Source organism: Peromyscus maniculatus, chromosome 3 (genome assembly GCF_049852395.1).
Source record: "Peromyscus maniculatus bairdii isolate BWxNUB_F1_BW_parent chromosome 3, HU_Pman_BW_mat_3.1, whole genome shotgun sequence".
Classification (NCBI taxonomy): domain Eukaryota; kingdom Metazoa; phylum Chordata; class Mammalia; order Rodentia; family Cricetidae; genus Peromyscus; species Peromyscus maniculatus.
Genome location: NC_134854.1, coordinates 100376262 through 100399563, shown reverse-complemented (window position 1 = coordinate 100399563; position 23302 = coordinate 100376262).

The following is a 23302-nucleotide window of genomic DNA, read 5'->3' as shown; positions in this document are numbered from 1 at the left end:
TGAAATCATTTGAACAAAAAGAATATTGAATATATTAAAGTATAAAATGTACTTTTAACCCAATGTTAAGGGGAAACTGATAACACTGGATGAAAGCATTGGAAAAGAGCAAAGATCTAAATCCTATAATCCAATGGTTCTCAACATTCCTAATACTGCAACCCTTTAATTCAGTTCCTCATGTTGTGGGGGCCATAAAATTCTGTTCATTGCTACTTTATAACTACAGTTGTCACAATTATTAATCATAATGTAAATAATCATGTTTTCTGATGGTCTTAGTGAACCCTGTGAAAGGGACATTCGATCCCCAAAGCAGTCACGACCCACAGGTTAAGAAGCATTTTGAGGATAATCCAAGCTAACTCCTGAGGAAATACGAGAAAGAAGGCAATGTGTAAGATAAGCAGAAGAGAAATGGTAAGGCTAAAATTCACTGAGGTTGAAAACGTGAAACCAAGGGGAAAATATTAACAAAAGAGAAATAATAATCATTTTCAAACATCTATAGAATTTATGAATCTTTATCCATCCAACCAAATAAAAAGAAGCCACATGTGAGTAATGTTACAAGTGAAACATATATTGCTATAATAAATATGTATTTTATGAAAGTGAAATGAACGAATAAGGTTTTGCCAGTCATTGGGCATGAGGCATCTTTTGTATACAACTGATACCCTAACTTGAGATACATGCTCTACTTATAGACCAAACAGGGAATATAGTTTTAATAATAGTTTAAAACACTGCTTTATAAAGTGTGGGCTTTAGCTTAGTGGTGATTGAAACCTTTAAGTCAATTCCGTGAATAATAGCTACTATAACTGTCTAAATAAAGAGGTTAGAATATAAAATGCCACATTATATTGAGTAAAGATGAAGAAATATTATTTATAAAATTTTTATTATAATCATTTGTGCACACATGGATAGTACAAATATATAATTATAAACCTTGCTGTAGAGGCTTTTTGTGATTTCTGTTTTTCTATGCTGGGAACTGAACTCAGGGCCTTATGAATATTAGACAACAACTCCTCCTCTGAGCTATAGCATTCCCAGGCAAAAAGAAAACAAAAATCTTATTTTAAATAGCAGTTAAACGTTTGAATGCCACTCAAAGTAACACAGAAACTTTGAGGTAACTACAGATGAATTAAATAAACTACCAGTAGAGGGAGAGTTAGGCCAACACACAGTGTAGTTCCAGGGACAAAAAGAAACCGAGTTTGCTGTTTGCAAGCAAAGAAGGATTTAGAGAATAGATATTAGGAAATTAAATGTATTTAATCTGTTTCTATCCCCTCTGAGATTGAGTTGTAGTTCATCTCCCAGGACTGAGTTGAAAACCTTGAAAATGAAAGTACACATAATGTAAGTAACAGGGCTCCAAACTGTGAGCCCAAAGCTAACCAGGAATGCATTGCAGAAAGCAATTTGAAAGAATAACTGAAAACCGAGAATGTAAAGGTTCTTTACACCTACCAAGTCATTTCCTGGAGAATCTGCCCCCCACCTCGCTCCTAAGAAAGAGATGGGTACTGTTCATAAGTTCCATGAGATGATGCTATCATAGATTCTGCCATGAAAGCCTAAAAGTGAAGTCATTAGAGCCTGTTTCTTAGCCTTCTGAAACCTTGTGCCCGGGCTATGACTCTAATATGTTGATGGAATGCTGAATGCAGAAAGAGGCACAAAGATTCTCAATGAAGCTTGGGGAGAGTTCTCTCAGTGGAAACAATCAAATTTTAGTGATTGTTGCTTATACGTAACTTCATATTCACATATTGCTCTAAGTGTGTGAGCTTGCTCATAATTTTAGCTGCCAAACTTTCCTCAGTTTTCTTGTTGTCTACTGTTTGACTGTAGGCTTCCAAGGAATCTTTGAAGCACTATGAAGAGCCTATGGGGTTTTTTTGTTTGATTGTTTGGGTTTTACAGCTGTTTCAAGGTCAGGCTTGGTTGGTTTGTTCTAACCAAGAAAACGTGGCAAAAGTGAGAGCATACCCTGTCTATGACTAGGTCACGAGACTGCCAATACTGGTCACTTTGACTCTCTTCTGTCTAGTAAAAGATGGTATCCATTTGAGGATCAGCACTCGAGGCTGTCTTCTGGCCTCCACAAGTATAAACTAGGCACAACCCTCTCATGAATATGCATGCACTCATACACCCACACCCGCTGTGTCAGTGCATTTGGGATTGGACATATTATATTCAGCCCTCTGAGAAAACTGAAGCCCATAATAGCACCTTGAGCACAGCCCCATAGATAATCCTGGTACTGAAGCTCAACAAATCTATGCTCATTGTGAGAATAAGTGTTTGTCTCTATGAAGAAAAATAAGTACAGTAGTTTCCTAGTATGATATAGGGGAAATAATTATCTTTTGAAGGAAATGGTTCATTTTGGAGGAAAAGCACATGACTGGTGTGTTAGCTATCCAGTCAATGCAGTAAGACCGTTTTTTACCTTGACTTAAACTGTGTGGAATTGGAATCTACTGTTCTACTTGGAGTGTAAACTAATTACATATTGTAGTAAAGAATAGCTTCTGGAATTTGTTTTGGGGTTTGATGCAGAGATTTACCTGTCTACAGATGGTTGGTTATGACGATGGCATGTCTATTTATTATTTATTGTTTACACATAAAGGTGTCCTATTTGGTTTGGGGTGATGGTGGTGGTGGTGGTGTGTGTGTGCAAGAGAGAAGAGTATTTTTTTAAGATTTTATTTATTATGTATACAATGTTCTGCCTGTATGTATGTCTGCACACCAGAAGAGGACACCATATCTCATTCTAGATGGTTGTGAGCCACCAGGTGGTTGTTGGGAATTGAACTCAGGACCTCTGGAAAAACAGCCAGTGCTCTTAACCTCTGAGACATCTCTCCAGCCTGAGAGAAAAATACTTATTTAAGATGCTTGCTCAAAAATTTAAAAAAAAAAAAGATGGTTGTTTATTGGAGAAATTATTTTGGCCACTCCATGTAGTTTAAAGGATATTTATTTAATGGCATAACTCACAAATTAAGTAATGGGTAGGTCGCAGGGTCTGGGGAAGTTGTAACACAGTCCAGCGGTGTTCTCCGGAGCTCTGCACAATCCACCTTCACCGTTCAGCGTCCGGGCACCAAGAGGGCGCACAGAGAGAGTGCTGGCCCATCCAGCTCTCAGGTCCCCAGGCGCCTCCCCTCGCCCCGCCTTGTAGGCGTGACAGTTGCCAGAGTCTCAATGGGGGTTGGAACTTCCAAATCCAAGCTGGAATGGCTACCCACTACAGTTGTTCTAAAATATTAAAAGCTGTTCTTCACTTTAAGCTAGATGTGAACAGAAACTGTCCTGGATCCAGACAAGTAGAGTTCAAGTCAGGAAAAGGCTATCCCTGCACTGGCTGTTTAAGAACAGACCAGGCCCTGGAGAAGTGGCTGAATTGTTAAGAACACTTGCTGCTCAGACAGAGGACTGGCTTAGGTTTTCTGTGCCCACATCAGATGGCTCACAACTGCCTGTGACTCCAGCTCCAATGCGATCTGATGCTCAATTCTGGCCCCTGATGGCCCATGCACACACATGGTGAACATGCAGACAGTCAGGGCACATATATACACATAAAATAATAATAATAAAAAGAACAGGTGGAAATAAGGAAGGAAGGGAAGAATGGAGAGAAAGAGGAAGGATGATAGATGCTGAGATGTGCCTCAGATTTGTGTATTGTTATTCTCGGAGTTTCCTTTAAAGTATGGATAAGGCATGCATCTTTAATAAATCTACAGGAAATATGAGCTCAGAAATGCACCTGAAGCTTAACTTGCAAGAACTTCTCTCCTTTCCAACATGGCATGATGATCCATGCCTAAGATCTCAGGATGCTGAAGCAGGGGTATCTATCTTAAGTTTGAGGCCAATCTGATGATAATGAGTTCCCATCAAATCTTGCCACAGCATGACACCCAATCCCAAAACATGAAACACAATGGAACTCACCCATTGGTGGATCCTGACAGTCAAGAAGCAAAGACACACAGGAACAAGAAGCTAACTCTCTCTCCTCCAGCAACTTCTCAATTTGCTTTATTCATGCTAGAGGCACCCTTGAACTATTCTCTCTTTCTTTGGGTTCAGTCCCCAGGCTTCCCTGCCTTTGGTGCCTAATAGCACTTCAAGCTCCTGGCTTACAGAGTATCTCCTGGAAGAACTGACCTTCTCTCTCCCCTGATTATGCCCCTGTTGAATTCTTTTGGTTGTCAGTCCTTTCTCTGGCCCAACTCCCTGCTCACTTCCCACTAGAGGGGCTCAGGGAAGAATCGTGTTTCCTTTTTGTCTCTATACTGCTTATTTGTACGGAGGTAGAAGATGATGGGCACGGGCAGAAGCGGTGGGACCAAATATGGTGTGAATCTGCTGATTACATGCAAGACTCACTCATAGAAGACATAAGATTTCATTAAAGTACATAATAGCTTACCATGAAAACAAGAAGTGACAGAGCATATGCTTGTGACTCACCAAAACTGCTACTTAGACACAGTGTGCACATGCTAGCAGCCTACTAAATGCAGTATGCCACCATTTAGATTCCTGGCATCCTTCACACCCCTCCGCCCCCATCAGCTGGCATAATCTGAGCTCTCTCATCCCATCTGCTTTTCCATCCAGCAGCGCTAGCCCGTCCTTGAGTAAAACCCAGGAAGGCTCACCAACACAGAGAAGCCAGAGATGTTTTTGAGGGGATCCCAGCCATTCTTTGAATCTCAGTATGAAGTGTGAACAGCTGGCACGGTACTTGTGCCAGCCTTAAGCTCACAGCTCCCAAAACCACAGAGCTCCAAATGAACTGTCCCCTGGCAGGGAAGCAGCAGAAATTGAAAGTGTTTCAAAGTTGATGCAAGATGTTTATTGTTCCTTAGAAAGCATCCATGTCCCACCACCAAGCTTCTATGATGTTTGGAAACCTCCAGATTCTCTCAGGTAGAAAACTGGTTGGTGTGTTAAACAAAAGCCACTGGCACTTGGCTCCCTGAAAACTTCACTACTGCTTCCTTACTGTTCCTCTTCTCCCCTCCTCCTCCTCCTCCCACTATACATACCTTCCCTGCAGATTTTTTCTTGGAATAGAAGCAAAAGCATCTTGTATCTGAAATAAGGAGGTGAGTCTTGAAAGGAATTGAGTGATTAGCCCAAAATGGGTGGCATCAAAAGCCGAAAAATAGTTTCAGGAATTCTAGAGGTCTAGTGGCAGTGTGGGAACCTACCTTATAGGAAAACAGCAATATCAAAGATAACTCTGCCCATTGACTGAGCTTCCAGTAGATCTCTCTAAAAATGCCCTCTCAGAAATCGGTTTCTGGTCACCCTCAAGTGAGAAACATCTGTGCTTTTCAAACACTTCCTGCTGGAAGGTTCTGTGATTCTACATAAAATTTTCCCTGCCCTTAGTTTGTGATTCTTGGACCTAAAGTGTCTTAAATCACAGAAAAGTTTTAATATTCATGCTTTGTTTCTGGGGGCATAGACATTATATTTTTCTCAATTAATATTCCTAAAGCAAAACAGTTAATTACCTTCACCCATCAGCAGAGAGCAGCTGCTATCTAATTCTGCCTCTACAGGTCCCATGTCACAAATATGCCATTCACTTTGGGATGCATTTCCTCCCATGATGATGTTTTAAGCTTTGGAACTGTTGGTCTCAGCTAATGGGGCTGTTTCAGAAATTTGTGCAAAATTTAGTAGGTGGAACGGAGGGCACAGATCTGGAGGCCTTATAGCCTGGTACCATTTCCTGTTCCCTCTCTGCTTCCTTAATGCTGATGCACAGTGACACCTGATGCCCTTGTCACCATAGCTTCCCTTTCTGCTGCTATAGCTACCCTACACTGATGGAATGACCCCGCTACCTGTTGGATAGAACACCTCCTTCTACACTAAAGCTCCGTTGTCAGATATTTTCTTATAAAAATAGTTTAAGGTCCCATAATTTAAAAAGACAGGGTTTTTGCTTATTATTCCAGAATATTATTGCTCTTACAAAGTAACAATGGCTAACATTTAATGAAACTTGATGAGGTGCCTGGTATTTTATGAAACCTAGATGCATTAATGTATATAATCTTCAAATAAAACCTACATAGTAAATATGACCACTGCCTAGTTTTATACACAATGGGATACAATGTACAACATGGCTTAGCCAAGGTTGTCAACATCATGGACTCTGGTCTGACTCCAGATTATAAGATGAAGAATGAAAAAGACTCAATGTCACCTTCAGCCTTCTTTCTATACTAAACTGTCACTAACAGGTAAATCATATACGCAAGGGAATCCAGGAATATCAATTTTTTAAGATTTTTCTGTTTGTCTCTTTTATAAAAATGGAGATTGTAAACATCACTCATTATGGCTAGAGGGAAACTTCAGAGGCATCTTTAAAATCAGGTCATTTTATTTCTTCCATCTACTGAAAATCTATGCTTCCTTGGAAGTTTACAAGGTGAATATATCTATTTTTCTATAAATAAAGCATTTAATCTTATTCTTCAGTTAGCAAAGAATATACAATGGATGAATCTAGTATGTTTGTAACAATGAAAGAATTCTCTCACTGAACTGAAGAAATAATTATATTTGTTTAACAGGAAAAGTTGTCATCTGACTTACACAGAGACAAACCATAGCATGCACACATACATACATTCATGCACAACTATAATCAAATTATAAAAGCTTAAATTATCACCAAAATTATGTTGCAGTTTATCTTTTGAGAATATGAGTTTTTCTTTCCTTTAAAATTTTGAATGACTTTTCAAGTATAAAAGATCCACTATTTCAAAATGTATAATAAAATGCTTTGCTGAACTTTCTTTTTACTTTTACCTTACAGATTTTTTTGCACATATATTACAGATTCTGACTATGGGATTTTTATGGGATTTTTTTGTGTGTGCGTGCACGTGTGCGCGCATACGTGTGTGTGTGTGTGTGTGTGTGTGTGTGTGTGTGTGTGTGTTCCAGAATCTGTATGTGTTTTTTGTGGTTATTCTTTGGCTCTTTTGTTTGTTTGTATGTTTTGCCCTATTCTCCTTTGTTTGTTTAATTGTTTTTATTTTTAGATGCTTGTTTGTTTTCTAATGAGAAAGAGAGAAAGAAAAGATGTGAGTTTGGAAAAAAAAGGTATGGAGGTAGACAGGATCTGGGAGGTATTGGGGAAGGGAAAACCATAATTAGAATATATTGCATGAAAGAAATTCTGTTTTCAATTTACAACAATGGTTGGTACTTAGCAAACTTTGATTGAAACAGATTTAAAATAAAAAGCACCTAACATAGTTCTCCTATAAGTACCTTTATGGACATAGTAGCTATATGTCCGTTAAGATGGTTGCCCTCTCTGCTTACAGATGTGTCTGGCCAAATTCGACCTGAAAGATAATGCAGCTGAGGATTTGCAGCAGCTGTACTTCACAGTTCTTCAAGATTTATCTCTTTGTTCACAGAATCTACAAGGTGTCCTTAGACCACGTTCTACAAGGTTCTCCGAAGTTTATTCCAGGCCACTGCCCTTATATTCCCTCTGTAAATCTCTGAAAGGCAATAAATTGTATCCTGGATATCCTGTGTTACTAGTCCCCAATTGATTCGGTTTCTTGATAAGCCACCAATAGGAATGAGAGAACTTGAATAACTGTTGCTAATGCTGGGAAATGTTGGCCATCTGCTAATAGTTAGTACTTGATTTCCTCCCTTGCCATAGAGAATTAGATATCTTACACAGGCTTTATCTCCATCTTGCTTATATTATTGGTAGGGATGTGAGTAATATTCTGTTTGAAAAAAACTAGACTGGAGTGAAAAGGAGCAGAGAAAGTGCCAGAAAACCAAAGGGATTCTTACTTCCTCTCTGTAGATACCCTGGGACCTGCTTGTAACTTGGCCTTTCCTGCTTAAAAGACAAGTTCTAACTTACAGAGCACACACTTTTATCACATGTTTTCTGTACTAGGAACAACTCTAAGCACTTTATAAATAGAATTGCATCCTGTTTATAGGTAGGATAGATAGATAGACAGAAATAGATGAAAGAGCTGCTGGTAGCAATGTATTCAACTGATAAAACAAAGGTCAGTGAAGTTTCATTTCTATTTGGTTGATGTCTAGGTATGAAATTTTTGGGTGATACTGTTAGTCACTTTGTGATTAACATTTTTTGTCTCTACCACACTGTTTTTCAATTCATTTGCTCTGTATTCCATATCCCACCAAACATGTGAGAAGATTCAAGTTTTTCCGTACCCCACTAGTATCTGTCACTGTTTTCTGATTGTAGCCATACTAATGAGTGTATAATATGGAGTTACATTGTGTTTCCCAATGACCAGTATGTCAGGCATTTTCTGTTCACAGTATATAAGATGTCTGTGTATCAATTTTTGAGAAATATACTTTTAGAAACCTTATCTCATACTATCAAATGTTAGGAGTAAGATACACAAAGGTTATAGACAAACAGAAAGATGATATGTAGATATAAACCTTTTACGTAAATCCCTTATCAGAATTTAAAATGCTTTTGTAGCAGGCTTATTTGGGTCACCAGCCTCTAAATCATGACACAGGGATTTATTATTAACTATGAAAGCTTGGCCTATCGCTTAGGCTTGTCCCACTAGCTCTTATATCTTAAATTAACCCATTTCTACTCATCTACATGTTGCTGTGTGACTTGTGACTTTTACCTCTCTTCCTGTATGTCTTTCTTCCTCCGTTGTCCAGCTGGCAACTCTGCCTTTCTTCTTCTCATGCCTGCTTCTGTATGTAAGTCACTGCTATTCGTCCTGCCTAGCTATTGGCTATTTAGCTTTTTATTAAACCAACTACAGTGGCATATCTCTATACAGTATAAATATCTTCTAACATTTCCCCTTTTTGTCTAAATAAAAATAAAAAGGTATAAACTATTTCAATGTACAATAAGAACAATTATCAGGTAACATTTACATTTACAGTACCCAGTCCATTTACATTTGACAAAAAAGAAAAAGTGCTTCATTATTAATCCTATCTTGGTGAGTCTAAAGTTTTGTACCTAATTTACTTTCTGTCATAACTGAAGAAAACTATTACTATCTAGTCTTCAACTCCATCAGAGACTCCAGAAAGTAATAGCATTACCTGACTAAACAGAAGGTACAGAGCAAACAAATTACAAAACTGAAAAACAATAGATATATCTGGATACCTGGACAGTCACCCCAAGTTTGCTCTGTAATGTTGGGGCATCCAGCTTGTGTCTATGGGCCTAAAATACCTGATAGACTTTTCTATGAAGCAAGGATTTTTGAAGAGCTGTCCTACCCTGTCTTGGCAAAGTTCAACATTCATTTTCTTTTATGTCCTGTTTGTCCAGTTTGCATAACATATTGTCAACAGTTGAGACAATGGCAGTTTCCTGTCCAAATGACTAACTTTTGCCACAAAGAAAGCAAACTTCATATGAAGGTCCTTCAATGCCCATTTTCCTTTTTTGAAGTGGATTGGTGCTGCCAGGAGCAAATGTGTCTCACTGTCATGAAAAGCCTTGTTATTATAACGTTTTAAATGGCATATTCTGTAGGTCTTTGAAGTATTTGACAATCACCAATTGAAAACATACCTAACATGACTATAAGTTTTATTGTTATATACGACTAACTATTAAGCTATATTTCTTTATTATCATAAATAACTTTCAAGAACTAAAACCTTACATTACATTTTTAAATGAGCTGTCTAGGCATAATGCATTAAACAAGAATGGAAACACATTTGCAAAATAACAAAAACTTAAAATTAATATGTAAAATTCAATACCAAAGTAAAATATTTAAGACTAATGGTTGTTCAAAAGTAACTCAACAATCCACCCTTTTATCCCATCATTTCTATACTATAACCCTACTTTTTCCATTCAGAAAGAGATCACTGAATCTAATCTCCTTTGTTCAGCTTTGTTCCTGACCATGACCAATAACAGCTTTTAACCAACACCCCTAAATGATGACAAATATCCATAACCCACAAAATGGCTCAAACCCATCCACCCTACCTCTTGAGAATGTGGGCATTGTGTTCTCTAGACTGCTTCCAGTTGTCTGGGGTAAGGCATCCTTGGGGTATTCTGAGAAAAACAGAGATAATGGTCAAGTCTCATAAAAAAACTAGCAATAACATTTGTTGTCCAGTCTCTGTGCAATAGGAAAGCACAAGGCTTACCTGCAGTTGTTGCTAGAATAGTCTGTGAGACGGGAACATCTCAGTCAGCATCCTTGAAGCTGTTCTGGATAAGGAAACTGAAAGAGAGGCACTCTGAGATATCACCTCAGCAACCCGTTTTCATTGGTATCTGGTCCCCTTGCTCTGAAAGCACACGAACTTTCAAACATACATATGTGCATTAACACAAGTATGGAGTGTGTTTTGTACACAAGACAGCCAAAGATGGCTTTTTGTTTCATGTTTGAGCAGGTAAAATATACCTCAGTTGTCTTGTAGTTTTCCTAGATTTATTTCTTTATGTCTGAAGCCTAGATTTTCGGGGGTCTTTCCCAATCAAATCCCATCTCTATTAACCTTGAATGAATGCACAGCTTTTGTTTTCTGTGAAAATGATAGCATAACCTCTTACCCAAAGCAATACATTTTCTGTTTTGCATCCCAAAGCAACACATTTTCTGACTTACATTTTGAAGTTAAGGCATCCCTAAAGTTTATAAGCTGGTTTGACTTAGCAATCTCTTCAGTAATACATGGTATCTCAGCAACTGTCATTCTCTGTTCATTAACATTCAAAAATTTTTAAATTAACAAACTACCATATATGGTGCAAACTCACTATGTTATAATGTTTTCCATCCTCACATGGCTTTTTTAAAATATTACTTTACTATTGATACTTATTCACGATTTCAATGGGCAACTGCTTTGAGTTCTGAAAAAGCTGATTCTGTAATCACACATTTGCTAGAAGTTATGGCCATCATGGGTTTACCTGCACAAATTAAACCTGACAGTGCTCCAGCATATGTCTCTGGTAAAATAAAATAGTTCTTAGCTAATTAAAATATAAAGCATATTACAAGTATATCACATAATCCTACAGGCCAAGCAGTCATAGAAAAATCAAATCGAACTCTAAAGGATATGCTAAATAAAAAGAAAGGGGTAACAAAAACTCCCAGAAATAGATTACATAATGCTCTATTAACTTTGAATTTTCTCAGTGCTAATGAGAAAGGAAGAACAGCTGCAGAGAGACAATGGATAATAGAAAAAAAACTACAGAATTAAATATATATATATATATATATATATATATATATATATATATATATATATATGTCTTTAAAGATGTGCTGACCTCAGAATGGAAACCAGGGTATGTTTTACAATGGGGACGAGGTTTTGCTTTTGTTTCTATAGGAGAAGCTAAGCTGTGGATACCATCAAAATTGATAAAGGTTCTATTTGAACAACAAACATCTCTTAATTAGAAAAGGTGATAGTTCTTCAACCAGCATGAGTATCCAATTTAAACTAATTCATACCACTAACAAATGCTTTTCATTTAATCAGATATAACTTGCCAAAAGGGAACCTCCCCAAAGTTAGGCTTGGGGAAGGGTTGTTGTTTTTGTCTTTCAGGAAAATGAAGGCTAAGGAATCTGAAGAAGGTTGGACAAATGAGACATCTGAAGAAAAAGGACAAACCACCTAGAAAAAAATGTCCCAAGAAAAAGAGTAAATTGGTCTATTGGTATATCACATATAAAATTTCATAAGTCTTCCTAAATGTTTGTTTCTGAACTTCTCTACACACACTTAACACAAATGGTCTTTATGTAATCCAAGTTTAATTAAAAATTAAAGATGGCTTTGGAGTTGGAGAATGGCTCTCTCCTTCTCTTAAACCAAAGCATGTTGTTAAAAGGAAAATGTAAAATCTCTGTATCATGTCGGGAGAAAAGGCCATTTGATATGGTTCACAAGAAAACCAAAACATTATAGGACTATTCTATTGCCACTAATCTCAATTCTTTGATTCTGTTTTGATTCTTTAAACTTTTCTTAAGGTATGGATTTTATATCAAAACTTATAATATATACATTTAACTTTTATCACGATATTAATGGTCATATAGAGTACTAATTAATTCTAGAGAAAAGGCTTCAGTTAGCTGCCTATACACGTTTGTGTGTTGGAGTCTCTATCAGTTTTCTGCAGGGAATCATGACCAGGCCTAACAGAAAATTTGAAGTTTCCAGAAATATGATGGGGCCCCACAATTCTAATTACATGTGGACAATAATAATACCACTAAGCTGACAAGCATCTCCAAAAGATCATCTTTGGACTACAAACTGCTCAGGACAATTTCAAGCTGAGATGACCCAGCCTCAAAGACTACTCATGTTAGGACTTGCGATAAGCTCTACCTTTTTGCATTATGCAGAGAATGGACAACAAATGACATAGCTACCTCACCTGGGACTTGACAACTAACCAAAAATTTTCTTTTCAGGATCCCCTAATGATGCCTTTGCCCACAAACAGCAGGAAGTAATTTTAAGAATATGATGCCCATATTCCCAAGAGGTGGGACGGGTGGATTTTGGTCTTTCAGTGGGTTTCAGGTTTGGGATAGTTGTCATTTTTTAGGAGGGTTGGTTACAAATGTTGTTGTTAATGGTCAGGAAAAGGGCTAAACAAAGGAGATTAGATTTAAGGCACATGTTTGAAAAAAGAGAAAAGAACGAAAAGGATATAGATAAGAGGTAGATTATTGAATCAACTCTGAAAAAAGGATGTATAGAAATGATAGAATAAAGAGTAGATTACTGAATTTACTCTGAAAAAGAGAGAGGATATAGATATCATATAGATAAAAAGGTAGATTATTGAATCTACTTTTAAAAGACAACTACAACTTTAAATACTTTACATTGGATTGGATTTTTATATATTGTATATAAATTCTATATATTGAAATTGATATTGTTAGAAAATGCTATACATATATTTCTATTTTTGTTCAAGATATTGTACTTATATGGTTCATTTAACAATGTAATTTGCTAATCCTTGAATGTTACTATTACCAACTATTAGGATATAAAGAAATGAAAGTTAGTAGTTAGGCATTACAATCAAACTCATAGTCATATTAGGTATGTTTTCAATGTTAAGCAGAGATAAAATTTAGATAGAGAGTTCATCTTCAAACCCTTCAGAGATCTACAGAATATGGCATTTAAAATGTTTTAATAACAGTTTTTTTTTCTTTTTTCTTTCTTTTTGACTATGAGACAAGTCTGCTTCTGGCAGCACAATCTATTTCAGAGAAGATATAGGCAATGAAAAAATGCATATGAAGTTAATTTTCATTGTGGCAAAAGTTAGCCACTGAGCAACAAAGTGCCCTCAAATCGACTGCTGACAGTATGCTGTCCAAAATGGACAAATAGGATACAAAACAAAGGACTACCCATCCTTGCCAAGACAAGTGTGGTTGCAGCTTTGGCAACAGGTGTCCTCTGAGGCCAGGACAATAGGACAATATGGCACCATCGCTGAAGTGGCTTTGCAATCTGTCAAAAGTACAGTGTCCCTTTCTTTGAAGGCAGCTGAACAAGCAATGGACCAATGGCTTCTGATGTACAATGGAACAGTAGCTGAAACAGTTATTCTTGAAAGAGTAACAAGAGTGATGGATTCTAACTTCTCAATAGTAGACTGGCATTTAATAAAAGAGATGAAGCTACCCACAAGCCAAGAGGAACGGCATGCTGAGATGAAGCTACCCAGAAGCCAAGAAGAATGGATAGCCAAATTCCAAAAACACCAGCAAATTCCAGAATTTAAAATCTTGAATCGTGACAGGACACTGGTGGAATTCAAGTTTATCTGGTACATGGAATCTTCACACTGAATGTGAGGTTGAGATGTAGGCCTTGTGTACATCCTAATTCACAAATAAGTTTGTCAGATATGCTAAGCCCATAGGCAGAAGATGATGCCCTAACTTGCAGAGAAACCTCAGGTGATTATCAAGGCAGCTGTTTCTGACAACTCACATTGTTTTGGAAGTTGCTTGTTTATATTTACTGTTTTACTAGGTAATATTATTTCCTTCTTGGGTCTCTGAGGGAGTTGAAGAATAGATAGTTGTAGTTACAGTTTTCCTTGTTAAGAAATTTAGAAAAGAACCTCACTAAGAGGTATTAAGTGTTTAAGTTTGAAAGACATCCTATGATAGTTTTCTGTTGGTAATATAAGTTAGGATAGAAAGTGAATTAGGTACATTTTGGACTCACCAAAATAAAATAGATAATGGAACATTTTCTTTGAATTTGTCAAATGCAAATGGACTAGACATGGTTGATGTATTTATTGCTTGTATATATTCTATATAGTTATTGTACTTATTGTATATAGTTTTTCTTATATTAGTTATAACTTTTTAAATTTTTTTATTTTTATTAGACAAAAAGGAGAAATGTGGTGATATTTTATTTGTGCTTTAATAAAGGTTTCTTGGAGATCAGGGGAAAATGCCAGCCATTTTAAGCAAACAAAAAGTCAGGCAACACATACCCTTAATTCTATCACTTATCAGGCAGGGTCTCTGTGTGTTCAGGGAACAGAGGCAAGCATGAGTGACATGCACTTTTAATCCCAGTACCAACCATGGAGACCTGGAGGTCTGCACAAACAGACAGTGGCAAGGAAGTAAGTTAGCTGGGCTAAGATAGCCAATGAGAGGGCAGAACAGCAAGACAATAAAAGTGTGGATTAAGACAGGAAGTAGCTTGCATTTGGAAGCTGCGAGTTGGTGAGGTAAGATTGGCTGGTGGCTTTCCCTATTTCCCTGATCTCTCTAAGGCTTTCGCTCCTATATTTGGCTTTATGTTTGTTTGTTTTTTTTTATTTAATAAGAACATTTAGAAATTAGTCTAAAGAGAAGTCATGGAGGGTGCTGACAACCAGGGTATGGAAGAGCAAGGTAGATCAATGAGACAGAATATATATATATTGGGTTACCATATTCCATAGGTTTCCTCCTCTCCAAAGACAGTCTAGAGAGGATGGCAAAGAAGACAAGGAAAGTCATGAAGAGGCCCCACTGGCAGCAGCTCTTTCAACATCAGTGTCACTTCAACTTCAATTGCCAATGCAGATGGCTCAGAGAACCCTAAACCATAGGACAGCAAAGAGACAAAAGCAGCCAATTTTCTATGTTTACTTTTCTTCAGACAAAGTCTTACTATGTATCCCAAGCTGACTTGAAACTCACATGCCTAACCTGGCCTGTAACTCGCAATTACAAATGTACCATTATGAGAGTCAATGTTTAGGACTGAGCTGTTTCCCTAAAAACTGTTAAAAAACAAACAAACAAACAAACAAAACCGTACCATTAATATTGCAGAATTTTATATATATTTAAAGAGGCAATTAAGTATGACAGTATATTTTGTTTACCTCATTCGTCATAAATTTATTTAGTCATTAATTTAAAGATTGCCATTTAGCATCAGATATAGGCTTCCAGTCCTCGATTTTTTTTCTACCACTGATTCATTAAACATTCTAAACCCAAGAAGTCTCCTGACATTTCCAAATTTGTTATGGCTTTAATTTGTTTAACTGAGCAAGGAAAATGGATCTTTTAAAATTTAACTATGTGAATCCCTCTAGAGTACCAAGATACCCAGGCATTCATGCATCTAATAATTCTTATAAACCCATGAACACATAAAGATTTTAGGTAGAATTTTTATTCATTCATTCAACTTTGGTAACAATATGCTCATAAACTAATATGCAAACTATGTGAATAGAATTTTAAAATTTTCTTTAACAAAGAAAGCATGAGAATGCTAGAATCTCTTTGACCCCAGATATCCAAGTGTTATAGAACATTATTTTAAGATGTGTTACATTTTGTTTATGCTCTGAAACATTTGTTTAATGATGCAAACATGTGTTGCATTTTTTTTATGCTGCATTTGTTTAACTCTATGAAGCTGTGTTACTTTGGTTGTCTAAAACAACTGATTGGCCAAATAAAGATCATGATGGCCAATAGCAAAGCAGGAAAAAGACTAGGCAAAGAGAATACACAGGAGGAGAAACCTGAGAAGAAAAGATTGAGGAACAAAAAAAAAAAAAGAAGAAGAAGGAGAGGAGGACACAAGGGTCAGTCACCAAGCTACACAAGCAGCATTCGAGTAAGAAAGGAAGGACATACTCCACCCATTGCAGCCCTGGTGGCAGGCCAGAAACCAGGACTCCTGCAAGCAGATCTGACTATCATCACTCCCTACCAGCTCCTGTAACCTACAAGCCCCAACAACCCCCCAAACCATCCAAGACCATAGCTGCTCCCTGAGACACAGACTCCATCAGCTCCAATTGGACCAAGAGGTGAATCTTTGTTCTCCCAGCTGATCACCCCAGCCTCTAGACTTTAGGCCCAGGAGTCCAACCAGTACCCACATACCCCACCCATTGCAGCCCCAGTTGCAGGCCAGCAGACAGGACTCCTGCAGGCAGGATAAACTATTCCACCCCCACCAGACCCTGTAACCTACAAGCCCCAATCCACCCCCAAACCCACACCTCCTCAGAGACTGCAGCTGCTGCCTGAGATACAGACTCCACCAGCTCCAAATGGACCAAGGGCTGTGATCAGACCAAGAGTAGCTCTCTGAGACACAGGCACCATTTGCACCAATTAGAGGAAGAGATGGGTAGATGCCAGTGCAAGAATACATTCAACAACATAAAGATCAATATGGTACCACCAGAATCTAGTGGTTCTAAATCAGCAAGACTTGAATATCCCAATGTAGAAGAAGCAGAAGAAAATGACCTTAAAATGACTTTAAGAAGATGATAGAGGCATTTAAAGAGGAAATCAAAAATTCTCTTAAAGAAATTGAGGAAAAACAAACAAAAATTGGAATAAATCCATAAATTCCTTAAAGAAAGCTAAGAAAAAGCACTTAAACAGGAGAAGGAAACAGTTCAAGATCTGAAAATTGAAATAGAAGCAATGAAGAAGACATAAACCGAGGGAATGGTGGAAACAAAATATACAAATAATTCAAGAAAATAAACATCAAAATACCAAACAATCCAGTTAAAAAATAGCCTACATATTTAAACAGAGGGTTCTCAACAGAAGAATCCTAAATGGCTGAAAGACATTTAAGGAATTGCTCAACATTCTTAGTCATCAGGGAAATGAAAATCAAAACAACTCTGAGATACCATCTTACACCTGTCAGAATGCCTAAGCTCAAAAACACTGATGACAGCTTATGTTGGAGAGGATGTGGAAAAAGGGTAATACTCCTCTACTGTTGTTGGGAGTGCAAACTTGTACAGCCACTTTAGAAATCAGTATGGCAGTTTCTCAGAAAATTGGGAATTAATCTACCTCAAGACCCAATGATACCACTGTGGTGGTAATCTAATTGTACTGAAATGTGATTTTGATTGTATGTTAATAAATAAAGTTGCCCGGGGGTCAGAGCTATTAGAGCCATAGCAAGAGTGTGGCGGTGGTGGCACACGCCTTTAATCCCATAGATATCTGTGTGTTCAGGGATATAGCCAACATTGGAGACATATGCCTTTAAGACCTAGGGGGCTGTACATTCAGACAGTGACGAGGCAGTCACGTGTTTGGGTTTACAACCAATGAGAAGGCAGAACAAAATACTTTAAATAGACGAACAGACAGGAAATAGGTCCCTCATTCGGGAAGCTGGGACACCGCAGGCGGAAGGGTGAGATTTTAGCTCTGAGCTCTGACCTCTCGGCTTTCTCTTTTGCATTGTTTCTGTGTTTCTTATTTAATAAGACGGTTGGTTACATCTATATACCACTTTTGGGATTCTCAAGCATACCACAAGGACACTTGTTCAACTATGTTCATAGCAGCATTATTTGTAATTGCCTGAACCTGGTAGCAACCTTGATGCTCCTCAACCAAAGAATGAATTAAGAAAATGTGGTACATATGCATAATGAAGTCTTACTCATCTGTAAAAAAACAATGACATCATGAAATTTGCAGGCAAATGGATGGAATTAGAAAGTATCATTCTGAGTGAGTTAATCCAGACTCAGAAAGGCAAACATGGTAGGTACTCACTCCTAAGTGGATACTAGATGTAAAGAAAAGGATAAATCAGACTACAACCCACAGCTCCAGAGAAGCTAGGAAACAAGGAGGACCCTAAGAGTGACGTACAGGTCACTTTGGGAAGGGGAAACAGTGGCAATCCCGATGAGTAGACTGGGGATGAAAGGGGAGACAATAGAGGATAGGGGATGGAGGATGAGAGCATGAGGGAACAGGATGGTCAAGCTGGGGGAGGGATGGAGTGAGAGAGCAATGAAAGGGATGCCTTGATAGTGGGAGACATTATTGGGTAAGGGAGAAGAAACCTGATGCTAAAGAAATTCCTAGGAATCCACAAGGATGACCCCAGATTAGACTACTAGCAATAATGGTAAGGTTGTCTAAACTGGCCTACTCTGGTAATCAGACTGGTGAATACCCTAACTGTCATCATAAATCCTTCATCCAGCATCTTATGGAAGCAGATACAGAGATCCACAACCAAGCACCATGCTGAGCTTAGGGAGTCCAGTCAAAGAAAGGAAGGAGGAATTATATGAGAAAAAGGGGGTCAAGATCATGATAGAGAAATCTACAGACCACTGAACCAAGCTCAAACGAACTCACAAACTTTAGACTGACAGCCATGGAACCTGCATGGGGCCAGACTTGACCCTCTGCTTACAGGAGACAGTTGTGTAGCTGGGTCTATTTGAGGGATTCCTGGCAATGTGATCAGGATCTTTTCCTGGTACATGAGCCAGCTTTCTGGATCCCATTACCAATGGTTGGACACCTTGCTCATGCCTCATAAATTGGAGAGGGGCTTGGTCCTGTCTCAAATGAATGTACCAGGCTTAGCTGTCCCCCCCCCCCCATGGGAGAAGTTACCCTTTTGGAGGAGGGAATGAGGGGTGTGGTGGGAAAGGTGAGGGGGAAGTGGGAGGAGGGATGAAAGGGGATCTGTGGTTGGTACGTAAAAAAAAAATTTAAAAAAGAAAGAAAGAAGGTCTATAGGACAAAGATAAAAAGATGGTATAATTTAAGAAAAGCTGTCTATGCCGGGCAGTGGTGGTGCACGCCTTTAATCCCAGCACTCGGGAGGCAGAGGCAGGCGGATCTCTGTGAGTTCGAGGCCAGCCTGGAATATCAAGTGAGTTCCAGGAAAGGCGCAAAGCTACACAAAGAAACCCTGTCTTGAAAAAAAAGAAAAGAAAAGCTGTCTAGAAATAAGCCAAGCGAAGGCCAGGCATTCATACAAAATAATAAACCTGTTAGGGTCCTGCCTTTACTCTTGTGGGTCTAATATCTTACATCATCGGGGAGCTCAGTAGACTGTGTACTGCTTAAAAGCCTGATGCGAGCCGGGCAGTGGTGACGCACGCCTTTAATTCCAGCACTCGGGAGGCAGAGCCAGGAGGATCTCTGTGAGTTCGAGGCCAGCCTGGGCTACCAAGTGAGTTCCAGGAAAGGCGCAAAGCTACATAGAGAAAACCTGTCTCGAAAAACCAAAAAAAAAAAAAAAAACCAAAAAAAAAAAAAAAAGCCCGATGAGAACCCCCACCCCCTTGCTTTTCTGTTTCCTCTCTGTTGTCTGCTCTACCCCACTTCCCTCCCTCCACCAGGCCTGGCTTCTCCCTCCTTCCGTTCCTTTTTCTTTCTAATAAAGCCCATTCTAACTCTAATAGCTTTGGCTCATGACTCTTCCGCCAACCAACCAGCACCATTTCATTCTTTCAAAACCTCTGTGCATTTAATTTATCTGGGAGCTGGGTGGTAGGCCACCAAAAGAGTCTATATATACAATCAACAACATTTTGGCATTCCAATGTGGGGCATTATTTCCATGTAGGGACTGAAAAAACTAAAAAATAAAACAAAACAAAACATACGTCTCCTATAAGAGTTTCTGTGGGACAGGACAGCAGGACAGTTTCTGCATTTCTGCTGGACAGTGAGCCCTTGAGCAGCCAGTATACTAAGTAGGAACAAAAAACTAAGTAAAAATGTCTGCCACAGTGCAGGTCACTGGCATTCTAGAGTTGGGGAGTTGAATGCAGTTCCTGGTCATGCACCTCCCACCTGACCATGAGATTTAGTCTTGGAGCTCATGAACCAAGAATCGAGCAGAGCCAGCCAATAGAGCTGCATGGAGGAACCAGTGTAGTTTAGCAGTTTAATGTTTGCTCCAGTGGTCAAAAAAAGTCTAAAAGATACACAGTAAAAGAGATCCAGATTGGGGGAAAAAAAACCCTCTAAATAGTTTCCTGTGTGTTTTACAAGATATATAGGCTTAAAAAGAAAGAAAAGGGATATGGCCAGTCATAGAAAGAAATAGTTTAAAATAATAATAAAGTATAAATTTTAAAGAGAGAATAAAAGTAATATAAAAGACAAAAAGGCCAAATAAGATGGAAATACACAGAGAGTCTGGTTCCTGTATGTTATGGTGTTGATTTTGAATTTTTTGAATACTGATAAGCAAACTACAACTGTTAAGAGACTGGGATTGAAAGAGAGACAGCTGAAATAAAAAAGCTTAGATATTTTAAGAATGCCTTAACTTTAAAACAGAAGTCAAAAATGCTTTAGGGAAGATGTTTTGCTTTTATTTCCATAAGAAACAAGAGGCTGTGGATCCCTTCAGGATTCATATGGATCAGGTTTGATCAAGGGAGACTTCCTAAAACTTGACAGGTGATATCTATCATAAAGGTTATAGCTGGCCTTCCAATGACATAGGCATTATCTTTAATTTTCTCAGGGACTCTTAAAAATGTCTTCACCCATAGACAACAGGAAGCAGTCTGGAGAATACCCAAATTCCCAAGAGATGGAGTGGGTGGACTTTGGTGATTTGGTGGGTTTGTTATCATTTAGGAGAATATAGGTATATAGGATAAAAAGACAACTATTAATCTCATTGGTATGGATCTTGGTATATTGATACAAATTTAAAGTTAATTTTGTTACAATGCATATGTTTCTACTCCTGTTTGGGATATTGTGCTTATGCAACTCATTTAAAAATGCAATGTATAAAGAAGAAATGAGGCTCACAGTTAATCTACAATAATAAAACTTATAGTCACATTAAGTATGTTTTTAAAGTTAAATGGATACATTTTAGATAGACAATTTTCAAGTACTTCAAAGACCAACAGAATATGGCATGTAAAATATTTAAGAACCTAAGTTTTTCATGACAATGAGATACATCTGCTCCTGGAAGTATCAATTTACTTCCAAGAAAGATGATGGGCACTGAAGAAACTCCATAGGAGTTTACTTTCATTGTAGCAAGGCTAGCCATTTGGGCAAGGAACTGCTTATGCCTTAACTGCTTGACAGTATGCTGTATAAACTGGACATGCAGGACCCACAGGAAAGTAACTGCTAAACTTCACTAAAACAAGGTGGGATGGTCCTTCAGAGTTCCTGCTTCACAGAAGAGTCTGCCAGACATTCTTTAGGACACAGAGGAAAGCTACTGATGAACTTTGCCAATACAAGGTGGGACAGTCCTTCAGATTTCCTGCTTCATAGAAGACTGTCAGATATGCTATGCCTGTAGGTTGAAGATGGATGCTTTAGCATAGCAGAGGAACTTCAAATGACTGTCAAGACAGCCAAATGTCTCTGTTGTTAGGTAATATTGCATCCTTCTGTGTCTTTGATGGAGCTAAAGACTAAATAGTTGAGTTATTTTTTCCTTAGTAATGATAGAAAGTAAATTAGGGATAAAACTTTGGATTCACTAAGATAAGATAATTATTGGAGTATTTTCTCTAAATTTGCTGATTACAAGTAAACTGAACATTGTGAATGTAATTCTTACTTGATAACTGTTTTTGTTGTATATAGTTTTACTATGATAAAGTTAAAACCTTACATTTTTATTTAGACAAAAAGGGGTAAATGTTGTAGAATATTATTTGAAGATGTTTTACATTTGTTTATGCTGTGAAATGCTTATTTAATGATACAAATATGTGTTGCATTCTTTTGATTAACTCTATGAAGCTATGTTACTTTGCCTGTCTAAAACACCTGATTGGTCTAATAAAGAGCTGAAGAGCCAATTGCAATGCAGTAGAAAGTGTTGGCAGGCAAAGAGAATACATAGGAGGGGAAATCTTGGAAGAAAAGATCAAGGAACAAGAACAGGAGAAGGAAAGGAGGACACAAGGGGCCAGTTCCCTAGCTACACAACCAAAAATGGAGTAAGAAAGAAAGAAAGATATATAGAATAAAGACAAAGGCACAGGAGCAAAAGATGGATGGGATAATTTAAGTTAAGGAAAGCTATCTAGAAATAAACCAAACTAAGGCTGGGCATTGATATGAAATAATAACCCTCTGTGCATTTATTTGGGAGCTGGGTGGTAGGCCCCCCAAATAGTCAAAGAGTAAAAAACAACCAAAAACACCCAAGTATCATCAGTGTACATTAATGATTAATAAAAGGCATATTGATAAGGTGTTTTTATTTTATTTGTGCAGGATTCCAGATAATAGTGTAGATAAGGATATCATAGGCTAGTGATGCATTAATGCTTGTCAAGGGAGAGACGGTCTAATTTGCTTTGGCAGATGGTCCAGTTTAATATTTTACTCCATAGTAATTTCTGGTCATGTTCTAGATGTCCATTTTTTTTCAGGTGACTTTACCTTTGAACTTGCAGACAAATGAATATTGTGCATCACAATTATCATCTCTCCACTTCTTGGACCCTACAAGCCCAATGGGAAATGTCAGACTGAGAGATTCAAAAAGAGCATGGCCCCACCAATCCTTAAGACTCAGGATAAGAAATGAGAGACTATCCTCCATTTCTCAAATGTGTAACTGGTCTACCTCTAGTCCAACACCCCCCCCCCCAGCTTCATCCCAAGACCTGAACAGAGGCAAAAATATTATGGGGATTCTTTGCCTCTCATCTGTGTTTGAAGTCAGGAATACACAGTAGCCATGATTAGAAGTATTTAGAGATGCATTGCTCCAGTGACCCAGGATTTGTAGACTTAGAGAGACCCACTGCTACAATTCTAAAGATAATTCTGAAGACAACAGGTAAAATAAGAGCATTTGTAAATCAGTAATGAGTGAATGGATC